Source organism: Leguminivora glycinivorella, chromosome 5, assembly GCF_023078275.1.
Source record: "Leguminivora glycinivorella isolate SPB_JAAS2020 chromosome 5, LegGlyc_1.1, whole genome shotgun sequence".
NCBI lineage: Eukaryota > Metazoa > Arthropoda > Insecta > Lepidoptera > Tortricidae > Leguminivora > Leguminivora glycinivorella.
The window spans coordinates 644,699-657,079 of record NC_062975.1 but is presented as its reverse complement, the minus strand read 5'-3'; the positions used below and the strand labels follow the sequence as shown (position 1 = coordinate 657,079).

The following is a 12,381-nucleotide window of genomic DNA, read 5'->3' as shown; positions in this document are numbered from 1 at the left end:
AATATCACAAACTTTATTTATATATTATAGTGAAGCTCATAAATAGGGTAAAATAAATAAGTACATAAAGAATAGATATGTTGCTCGAAAATATTATAGCGGATATTTTCAAATAAATCATATTTTTTTTTCTTTTATTTGTAATCTTGGTAACTGGGTACTAATTTTATCTAATAGGGTATTTTCGGTAAGTATACAGTATAATTAAATATCAAAAGTTTCAGAAGCAATTTTCCAATGTACTTCTGAAAACACGATCCACTTTGGTTTCCACTGACTTTCCACTTTCAGTCTTTTCAGTTTACCAACCATGTGAAAAGTTTTATAAAAAGCAAGCATAATTTGAAGTAATATCATGAATAATACAAAAGCATACTGAAAGAACCGGCATCCCATTTACTTACCTACTTCATTAGAGAACTAAAAAAGTGTACGCCTGGGTAAGTATGCAATGTTGTACATGCTTTGCACATGCAACTGTGTTACAATAATTATATTGTTTCAGTATAGTTGTTGACATGTTTGGGAACTGGATTTTTTATAGCTGCTTTGGAATCCAACATGGAATAAAGTGAACGCACTATATTAGGGTCCTTATTATTAAAAAAAAAAAAACATTTTGTATGAGGAATCAAGATCAATCAGTCAATTTGTGGTAGCGACCCCTAAAATGTACCAAGCAGAAAATTCTTTAAAATATTACTAAGGTACGTGGAAAATCTCGACTGGACCAGTTACATTTGTCCCCAGTCGAGATTTGCCCCGCTGTACCTTATCATTTTTACTGGCAGACAACATTTTTAGGGGGTGCCACATAGAAAATTTTAAATTCGATAAAATAAGAAGCACCCTACACTATTCATAATTGACAAACCAATGCCGTCCGAAATACCTACTGATAGTTAGGGGGCGTCTTTAGTCATATTATAATATTACACAAATCCGATTCAGTTAGTTTCTTGTTTAGTGTAATAGGTAGGTAGTTAAAGCAAAGTCATACTGGTTATACTTATATCACAATAAACGTTTATCAATCGATCAATCAATCAATCAATTATTTATTCGTGATAAAAGAAATTAAACATATAAGTTACCACGAAATGGTCCCGACTCGGCATAAAATGCTAACCCGAGGGTCAGCGCTGGTCTTCTATTTATGTAGCGATTATGAGCGATGTAGACGCGTTGATGAGTAATAATTAAAATAAATTGCGAATTTAGCGCGGCTCGAGTCGCGTTGGCGATTTGACACGATGGATCTCTCCAAACCGAGTCAACCCATCGTGAACGAGTTCCTCGCCTTTCTGCAACTAAAAAACAAGCTGTTGCGGGAAGGAAAGATGGATGCGGCTGCTGCTATGCAGATAAGTTCTCGTGCGTCGAGTTTTACCATCGAGGACATCTGCCAAGCGAAGCAAGTGCTGTGCCAGTCCCTGGGGATCGTCGGCACATATGTACCTCACCGGAGAGGTGATGAAACCGGAGAGAAGACCCTTCAAGATATTAAGAAGATCCTGAAGGAGAATGAAGACCGGATTCCGGAGTTTTTAGCGACGGATACCATCCTGACGTCGCGTGAGCCGGATCAAGTCGACGTTCGCTGCTTGGAAAAGGAAATCGTGGCCCTTAAATCAAGTTTAGCGGAAGTTAAAATTAAATTTGAAGCTAGCCTAACAACAATAGCCGAATTACGCAACGAAATCGCTGCTTTGCGGAATGCCCCAATTCGGACGGCTGATTCAAATATTAATATGGACATAAATCGGCCTGACACTAGTGTTCGGTCGGTCAGTTTGCGCAATGCTGACACGGTAAAAAGTGCAGCACGTGTCGCCGCTCCGCGCGCGCCCCCCCTGCGCGCGCGACCGCCCCCGGTAAACTCGACACTACGTCAGCGTGCTTATGCTGATGTTGTGGGTCAGCCTCGAACAGCTGACCGGGTCAAGGCACCTACTAAGGTGTGTGATGAACGGGCCCCACTCAAGAAGTCCTCCTGCGCCAGTGTGGATAAGGAGGGATTCACACTAGTGGAAAGAAAAACAAGACACGCAGGGCGCCTCGAAAGACTCTGTGTGGCACTGCAGAGCCGGTTAATTCTGGTCTACGGGTCGCAACACCGAGTAGGGCGCTCTATGTGTCTCGCCTGCACTACTCCGCCGTGGCAGACGAGGTGGTGGACTACGTTCGCCGGAAGACTGGCTACACGCTGAGGGTGCAACAGCTGCAGTCGCGTCACTACGTGCACTTCAGCTCGTTCGTTGTGCGCGTGCCGCGGCCGCTGCAGGACACCATCGCGAGCGCAGACTTCTGGCCGAAAGGTGTGGTTTTTCGGCGGTTCCGGGGCAATTTGCCGAATCCTACACCGGGGCAAACGACGCAACGGAGCCACGCAGTTACGTCATCGCCCAAATCAATTGTTTAGTTTTAAACTTTATTGTTTTTTTTTTTTTTTTTTTTCATGTTCTTACAAACTGTTTTTTTCTTTTATGTTATCTAAGTTTCGTGACACATTGGTTTTACTGTAATGTCATGTAAACATGTTTTTACTAATAAATAAATAAATAAATAAATAAATTTATTACTGCCTCTATTACTGTGGTTTTAGAGTTAATGCGTATAGTTACTGTGGTTAAAACCTCTATTAAGGCTAGAACACAATTTGAAGTTTTGAGAGCCAGCAATGTGTGACGGCAAGCTTTATCATAATACGTTGGTAACTAGAGTCGTCACACAAAAGTACATGTAATTTAAACTGTAAGCCCCAAACTAAAAGCGTTTCAAAGCCTGTTTGCTGCTGCTACTTGTTTTTATTACGAGTAGGTATAATGGCATTATTACAGCCAAGTTTATGAATTAGACCGTCTATTCCCATCGCATCGGTGTTAACGCGCAAGATGGCGCAAGAGTACTTATTTGTCGTCTGAAGCCAGTTGCGATTTCGGATATCAACTGCAGCCGCATTACCTATTATTGCAGCATCCAAACAAACAAAAAGGCCTCTCGCTTGTTTTTGCCCAGAACATGCAAGTTGTGGAATGAGACCTTCTGAGGTATTATTACCCTTGCGCTACGATATGGGGTTCTTCAAGAAGCAGGTATTTAGGGTTCTCAAAGGTCGGCAACGCATAAGTGGCTCCCCTGATGTTGCTTATGTCCATGGGCGGCGATGACTGTTTCCCATCAGGCGGCAGCTCGTTTGCTGCCTATTTTATAAAAAAAAAACAAAAGTGCAAATGCAAAAGTATTGTTCGACTAGAAGACTATTATGGTCATCAACATTATGACAACAGACGATTCGGTATTACAAAAATCTGCGAAATGATTTATGCCAAAGCATATTCTGCGTAAGGTGTTTCTGCCAAACGTGACTTCTGCCAAGAACTATTATACGAATCAAATATATGCGTAAAAAGTTTCTGAATATAATAGAATAGAATAGAATATTTATTTGTATTAATTGTACATCGTCACATTCATCTTTCATACACTATTTACAATTAGTAAAATAATTATAAGTATTTCAAAATCACAATAAAATCATTACATTAAATTATAAAAATAATAGTGAACCAAGTCATCATCTTCCTCTTGTCCTTAACCCAGTCACTTGGGGTCGGCGCAGCATGTCTTCCTCTTCCATACATCCCTATCACCCGTCATCTTATAATTATCTTGCTTCCGCTGGTAGTTTTGCTAATAAAATTAGTTAATTTTGATTTTTCTCCCCCAAAGCCCATATCGCAAATTCCTTCGAAATTCGTTTGAGTCATTTCAGTGAGACCATATTAGACCCCTATAATAGGCTAGTTTCCTATTAGTAAAATCAGCTTCTTTTTAAGAACTGTCAAAACGACTTGCTAATATAGAATTACTATGAAATACTGAGGAGTGACGTTACGGTCAATTCATTTACTTTCTATCTTTCACTTAATAAATACAAATTATGTTTAAACAACACCAAACCAACCTCCAACACCTCTGGTGTTTCGGGTGTCCATGGGCGGCGGTGATCGCTTACCATCAGGCGACCTGTCTGCTCGTTTGCCTCCTATCCCATAAAAAAAAAAAAAAAAAAAAACATAACTACTGTCCATATTTTCCTTCTAATTATGTGATGCTTTATTTCATGTACTGCATAAAATATTTTATTTTAAGTGCGTATAGGAAACTAGCCTATTCAAAGTTGGCTGAGCTTTCTAAGCGATCGTAATAACACTTCTGTTCTGCGGTACCCGTTTGTAAGGGTATAAACACATTACCATCCTAGCTTAGTGTTGGGAATTGCGATAAAAAGTTTGGAAGTAAACTCGTGCAGTGTCTACACTAGGCTTAGGTAATGAGGTTTTTAAATGTAGGTTTCTTAACTATTAGTAGTAGTAGTAGTAGTAGTAATCACTTTATTGTGTACAACAGTTTATATACAATTTGTAGGAATAGAGATACAAAGGCGAGCTTATCCCTATAAGGGATCTCTTCCAGCTAACCTTGGAGAAGATGAGAGGATCGTTCCAGTACGTAAGATAGACAAACTTACAGGAGTACAATAAAGGTCAAAAGACTCAAAAGTAATCCAAAATATTGCTAACAATTATATAAACTACATAAATACAAAATGACACTATTAAATAAATTACATACTAGAGTACATAAATAAAATACAAAATAAGTACCTAACAAATATAAATATATCAATACATACATAATATATATATAAAATTCCCAACCATTATCATACTTGTTCAGAAAGCCAAAGTTTCTTCAGATTCACCTTGAGTGATGTCACAGACTGAGACCGTTTGAGCGACAGAGGCACCTCATTCCACAATTTCACAGCGCGCATTAGAGTTCTAAAAGAAAACGTTCTCATTATTACGTATTACAAAACGGATGAAAAATTCTTCAAAATTCAAAAGTTAATTGGTAAAACACAGGAAGTATGAAAATAATAGCTTCTAATATGGTTTCCCTTCACAAAGGAGTTTTTTTTTTATAAATAAACTAAATGATGAAAGAAAATGTATTAAAATTGAAATTTAAAGAACAAGGAAGTTCTCCAAGAATAGATCCTTTCCTTATCGAACGCTTTGAAAAAGACAACGACGACTTCCACGAAATTTCGGAAATTAGTTTAAAAACGAATACGCGATTAAGGGTTCGAAAAGTCCTAATTTAACACTTTCGAAACCGGGCTCTACGCGGCGCTACGACATTTTCGCTACATACGGGGAAACCCATGTAATCGGCTACGCTTCTACGAGCGGTGTGCCCGACAGTCGGGTTCTTGGTAGCGAAAGTGTTAATATAAATCCAAAAGATTTATAGCACGTAATGATATTGATAGCGATATGATTCATTGCCCATAGTCACAATTCATACAAATCGAATTAAAAGTTATTAAAACGTTGATTCTGAAGGAGCGATTAAGGTGAGGCATGGATGGCGGCAATTAGGCAAGAGGGCGTTGCCGGCGGAGGCAAGACGCGCTGAAACTCTTGCCAAGGTTTTGTTCAATCGCCCTCTGTGTTTTAGGCTACGTCTATTCAGTGGCGGTTAGCGGAACTCATAACCATTAAATTATTCTTATGGGTGGTTTATTTATTATGAAATGTCTCTAAAATACAAAAATGACGCTATAATTGCACTGTTTTGTTAATGAATTTAGAATGAGTTATCATTTCTCATACTGTTCGAATTAATTAATAAAACGATTGTAGGTAAATACGCGATCAACGAATTTTTATATGTAGACTGATATCAAGGTGGACTAAAATGTTAACGAAATGGTGGCCGTCTAGAAATGTAAGAAGCGCTTGGCATCCGTTGGCTCGTTGGCTGGACGACATTCGAAAAACTGCGAGGCATTTCTGGATGAGATTAGCCCAGGACCGGGATAAGTGGCGTACGCGAAGGGACGCCTATGCTCAGCAGTGGGCAATTACTTAATGGCTAAAATGATGAATGATGGTGATTAATGATGCTGATGATGACAATATTTGAGTGTGCATGGGAAAACGCCCCACTTTGTCGATTTCTATAAAGCCGCTTTGTCAGTTTATTCATATAAAGATACAAGTAAATCTTGCCTTTATGATAACCGTCAAAGTGGGACATTTTACTAAACACACTCACATATACATCGATTAATCAAGTTTTGTATTAATTTTATTCCATGTTTTATAAGTAAGCAAAAAAATCACATCAAAAAGACAGAACTTACAGCTTGGCAAAAAAAGGTGGATATGGAACTATTTAATATAGCCACTTAACTATCCTCAAAGAAAAGTGTCAAAGTCTGTCAAAATGCCACATGAAAAAAGATTTACATAGAGAATGGCGCCCCTATTATTTTCTACTCTTTTTTGAACGCGACGCCAAATAAGCATAAACGCTCAATCGCTGCCACTTGGACGTGGCTCCCAAAAGAGGCACTTACTGAAATCGAGCCGCGACGCCATCGTAAACATCTGCTAAGTTCTGGCTGCCGTTATTGGTTTAGGATTATTTTATAGCGCCACGATATTTGAATTGGATTCAGTATTGTTGTATGGGATCATTTGGATCGTTTTATGCGCAAAATGTCTTCTTCTTCTTCAACCTAGCGTTTTCCCGGCCTAGCGCCAGGGTCCGCTTTCCTGCTCAGCCTTCTCCACTTTGCCCGGTCTTCGGCATCCTGAGGTTAGAGATTATTCTCTTTCATGTCCGCTGTCACGACGTCCAGCCAGCGCTTCTTAGGCCTACCGCAAATGCGCAAAATGTGTCACCGAAAAAAAAAGTGATACCTTTGCTTCGTACACTGTAAAGTACACTTTTGTATTAAAATTACTGAGTTTTTGGTAATAATATTGAATTGGAATTACGGTTGTAAGCCTCATTGAGTGCCTGAATTGTTTAGGGGTGAAATGATGTAGGCCGAAATTGATGATAATTTTATTCAAAGCGTCTTATTGTTGTGTGCTTATATAACGAACAGGACAAAAGCACATGATAAATTATAATAAACAAGAATAATCAGTGAGAAATACTTTATAATGTGGTTACTTCACAAAAACAAATATTTAGAAAGTCAAAGATTTTTTCCATACTTAACTCTGTAAATTTCTCATATATTTAGTCGAGCCTGTATCCCCATAAGGGGTAGGCAGAGCACATGGAACTGCTTAAGTTACAGTGCCAATCTTAGAGATTAAGGGGTTGAAAGAAAACAAAAATGTGCCATTGCAGTGACAGGTTGCCTGCCACTGGCCTAAGTCATAATTTAACCCATATCCAACAGACTATTTCTACGATATCCACGGGAGGCAGATGGGTGGTGAAACTCACCCTTAACCCACCACTTAACCCGTCACCATACGGACAACATATTTTATATTAAGTATATTTAAATAAAACTTAACTTATGCCTTGGCTATTAGATAACCAGTTAGCACTACTTAAATGAAAGCAATACGAAGCAGACTATATAAAATATATAAATCTACCTACAGACAAGAGCAAACTTTGTGTAAAGTATCGTCGTTCATCTACACGTATAGAACATATATCTTTCTCTAGTTAATTTCATCTCCGTAGATTTCAATTCTGATACGAAACCTGAGACATAAACCTCACATTGTTGAGTCGTAACCAGCCCGCCTAGCCGAATTGACAATCGTTGACGCTAAACGAGTATCAAAACGCAGTCTGGCTCAGTTGCACCAATACGAAAGAGCGATAGAGAAGCTACGATAACCATATTGTAAACGTTTGTGCATTAGGCTACGTAACTCCGGCCTTTTATCCAGGAGGCTTACACATCACTAAAAAGACGTTTTATCTGAGTCATCATTTGCTAACCTGTATAGTAAAAGCTATATACTCACATTTTTAGAGTGTGCTCTCTGGTTTGCTCTCGAGTTTCTGGTGTCATTTATTTGTAGCTTTCCATGCCCATGTTTTTTTTATGCTTTAAAAAGGTCCTCAGAGAAGATTGGCGGAAAATTGTAAGAAATGTCACCCGACACAGCATGATTACTACAATCACTCTGCCAATAATGGTACGCAGAAGAATTAGATCCGTTCTATTCGAAATTTCAACGGATATGATTAAAAAGATCCTTTCCCGCCACATTTATTTATAACTGCCAATAGGTACGAGTAAAATAAATAATACTTTTTAAGAAATGCATCATTGTGTTGTTGAAGATGTAACAAAAATATAACCTAGTTTGAGAATGTCTTCTCTCTCACTCACCGTATTAATATTATCATCGAAGGTAATGATTAAGTTTCATCATACAAATAACTTTATACGTATAATATGCCTAGAACACATTCGTTTGATACTAAAGGATTAAATGACACGATGCTATCTTGTTACTTAGACGGATTCATACATTTGGTTCTGTTATATATTAAATAATAAATAATAATAAATAAATAATAAATATTATAGGACATTCTTACACAGATTGACTATATATTCATATATATGTTCTCCGCATAACTTATTGACTAAAGTAGAAACTTGACACGAGAACTGCCGAAGTTGTGCTGACATAACGAAGCTAAGTTCCTAAGTAGATCTTGTCTAACTCAAATAATGATGAAGATACAATCTCATTAACTTCTTAAAGTTATGAAGTGTTTGCGATGTTTATTTACAACATAAATATTAGCAGAATCTCTTTAAAGTTAATTATGAAATAACTTTGTTAACTCTTTTAATTTAAAAAGTATCAAGTAGTACAAGTACTCAATGAAATTTAAAACATTTTAAATGGTAAGATTTAAAATGTTTTCGGCGGAAGGGAAGGTTGTAGATTTTCCTTTCACATTTCGTTGAACTCGTCTTACGTCATACAAAGTAGGGGTATGAGAAAATGTAGCGTTATTACAGGAAATTGAATGTTTCCAGCCTTTTGGTTCCTATTTTCTAACACATACCAATTTGTAGGACGCCAAATTTTAACTTGTCATAGAATTTTACGTTATGTTCTCATAAAGTAGATTTTTGATCCAGTAAAAAACAAAAACAAGGGTTGGCTTAATGAGTCGTAGTATAAAATAAATATAACAATAATAAATATAACATATCTTAATAAATTAAAATCATAAATAATCATTGTATGGGCTTAATGCTTAATACGTTTTTATAAGTAATTAAGACTTGGTAAGGACACAATACACAATTCTGATCCGAACTTCAAAAAACTGGCATGCAATAATTAAAAATAAAACCTAAAACAAACTTTTTTCAACCGTTACCGATAAGCAATAGAACTCTCAAACTGGCACAATAAAGTTCCAAAATTAAAAAGAATGAGGAACGTCAGTTGTAAGCTCGCGCGGTTAAGCGTCCGATAAAGTGTTCCAAATTTAAAAGACTAAGGAACGTCAGTGGTAAGCTCGCGCGGTTAAGCGCCCGACGGACGCGGGCGGCGCAGTCGGCATCGGGGCGGATACTGCCGCGTGACGCCTCGCGCCTGGAGCCTGCGTCACTCTCTGGACCTCGACACCTTGGCCTCTACCATGGTTTTCACGTTACTCGTTGGATATCCTTTCCGTGGTGAAGAGTGTTTTGGTAATGTGCTAGCAACTGTCAGTCCAAAATCACAATTTCGTTTTCATTCAACCCTTATTGCTAGTAACATTGACAGTTGAGCGTCTATTACCCACGTCCTTTGGAAACCTATAAAGGATAAAACAACGCACCAAAAGTATATGACTGAGTAATTTTTATTAATATAGATAATGATAATAGAAAATGACATTGTGTGGAAAAAATGAACAACGCCCCTAAACAGTTACTAGGACAAGAAATTACATATAGACGGTCAAACAAATCTTGTCACTAGGAAAGGGCGGAAGAAAAATATATGAAAATTTGAATTTGCTTGACTGTCTAAGAAAATGTGTAATTTCCGTGTGGTTAACGCTATCAAGAAAGTTTTCGAAAATACGAAAAACCCGTGGTAGCGCTATTTTTTGCGGTACCCTAATTAATTACAGTGACGCTGACGCCTCGCGAATGATGAGCTCGCATGAAGACCGATCTATTCGAGGATGTGATTTCTTTTCGCTTCTTAGACTGAGATTTGCTACTTTATTGATAGCGGATTAAACTGTTTGAAGCCCTTTATATTATCCGTTTTGAAATTGGTTTTCGTAAAGCTGAAATCACATACAGTCGCCATTATATATAAATTAAAACAATTCCTCCTTCGCACGTGTATCGTACGATGTTTATCATCAATACATTATGTCCCTTTGAAATTTCAATCTCAAAAGAAAGTAACTTTAAAAACTAGTGTGAAAATAAAACACCATATCTACTGAAATAATAAATTACGATACAAGTGCGTAATTTTTTTTTCAAATCGACACGAGTTACAAATTTACTTTTCGCACGTGTATATCGTACGACGTTTTTCAGTACAGATACGACTCCGAAGTTTCGACCTGACTTACAATTAACCACTTTTCGCACTAGTGCGTAAAAAAAGCACCATCTGTACTGAAAAGGTTATTGTATAATTATAAGTTATCGGGTTAATATTTATTGGATAGCAGAAATTAGACACTAATTTACTATGTACAAGGATATAATTTATCGTTTCTGATGTGCCTGCCGATAAATTCTGAACTAAATATTGTGATTCTGAAATTGAAGCACGATGGGCGTAAAATTAATCAGTTTAAATTAATAATGAACAAGATATTTACTAATTTGATGTTGTAATATTTAAATTATTATGTAATAACGTACAGTTTCACACAACTTTTGATGAGTAGGTTGATCACAAAAAATCATAATTATTTTTACATTAAAGGAAAAATTCATACCTCCGACAGGATTCGAACCTGCGACCTCTGGCTTTGCCGGAGCCAGCCGCGCTCCCAACTGCTCCACGGAGGCCCTATGTAATATCGTTCGCAGACGTTTCTCCATGATAAAAAACAAATTCACAAAAATTCACTTCAACTTTTGTATACACGTCCTATGCAGAGGGTTCACTATTCTCTACGGAGCATTTCTTTTTTTTGTCATTTCTTTTATTTTGATTGTTTTAGGGAATTTTAGGTCGATTGTACTCAGAATCACAATCTATTTTCAATCTCACTGGGAGACAAAGTGTCCCAGAATTTCCATTCATTTTTGTTACTTTCCTGTTTTGTTACCCCATACAACATGTACGGAAAATGGTAACAAAATAAGAAAAAATCGTATGGGACAATTTTTTAACTACTAGGATTGAAAAAGCTGAGTCTGAGCAGAAATAGTGGATACCCCCCTCCCAACTGAGGGGGGACTGAAATCTTCTCGAGGCTGAGGCGTAGGGTTAGAGCCGGCGTAGCTTTATTTGACGTTCATATGCGCATTGTAATATGCCTACTTGAAAAATAAATATTTCATTTTCATTTTCATTTTCATTTTCAATAGCATATTTTTTTCAAAAGCGGCCCTGTTCGAACAAATCTATACCTCTCATCATCAAGGATTCCTTGTCTGATGACAACCCCTTCCGCGCTACAAGCCTTTCATTGGGAATCCCTAACGTAAGGACGACCCAATCGAGAGACTCTCCCTTTCGAACTGCAAGCCCATTCATTTGACTAGCCCTTACAAAAAACTTAGCAAAACAATAAAGCTAGCCCTGTGCATTGGCTTACCGCTATCCGATACGGCTTGCAAGCCTTTAATAAGGGTTACCCTTATTTTAAGCGCTATTTATAAGGCTTTCCCTTTTGTTGAAGCGTAGTCGAGCCTTGCGTGAAAGAGACAGGATTATGAATCTAAGCTAGTGTAAGAGGCGGAAGGAAAATGCGCTGTTGCCACTCCGCACTATGCGCCCCATTTTTAATTTTGCAACGAAACATGTTTTCGTTGGATAGAAGTAGAACACGGCTAGAAATTATTTTTAATGAACTGGGAGACAAGGGACTGATGGATCGCCTGATGGTAAATGATCATCGTCGCCCATAGATCAGTATGTATGTTCGTACGTATGAATGTATGTAGGTATGTATGAATGTATGTAGGTATGTATGAATGTATGTAGGTATGTATGTATGAATATAAATATATAAATATGTAAATATGTATGTATGCATGTAAATATACATGTATATTTACATGCATACAGTGTTGGCCGAAAATCAATACAATTAACCATTATCATTACACATTGAAAACGTTAATTGCCAACATAAAAATAAGCCGTTTTCGTCATCCAACTCGCCTTGATGAGTTAATTGGGTGAGCAGTTCCTAAGATAGAGCTGATGCTGAACCCTGGCTTTTCCCAGGGGAACGCGGGTTTGGTTTAACATAGGCAAGCGCTGTTTTCGTCATCGGACTTGTTTTGATGAGTACTTGAGTGAGCAGTAACCAAGGTAGAGCTGA

The 12,381-nt window shown here is 37.6% G+C and overlaps 1 protein-coding gene across 6 annotated transcripts in view; it reads right to left on the bottom strand.

Annotated features, from left to right (window-relative positions):
* The window catches only part of LOC125226253, a 108,039-nt gene extending 98,613 nt beyond the window's left edge, over positions 1–9,426 (bottom strand). For 5 of the 6 annotated variants that reach the window (XM_048130176.1, XM_048130178.1, XM_048130174.1 and 2 more), the window contains exon 1: positions 9,228–9,426. The gene's annotated coding sequence lies outside the window, so the exon portion shown is untranslated. The remainder of the gene's footprint in view (positions 1–9,227) is intronic. The other variant, XM_048130175.1, reaches the window with a different exon arrangement.
* Positions 9,427–12,381: the final 2,955 nt, after the last annotated feature.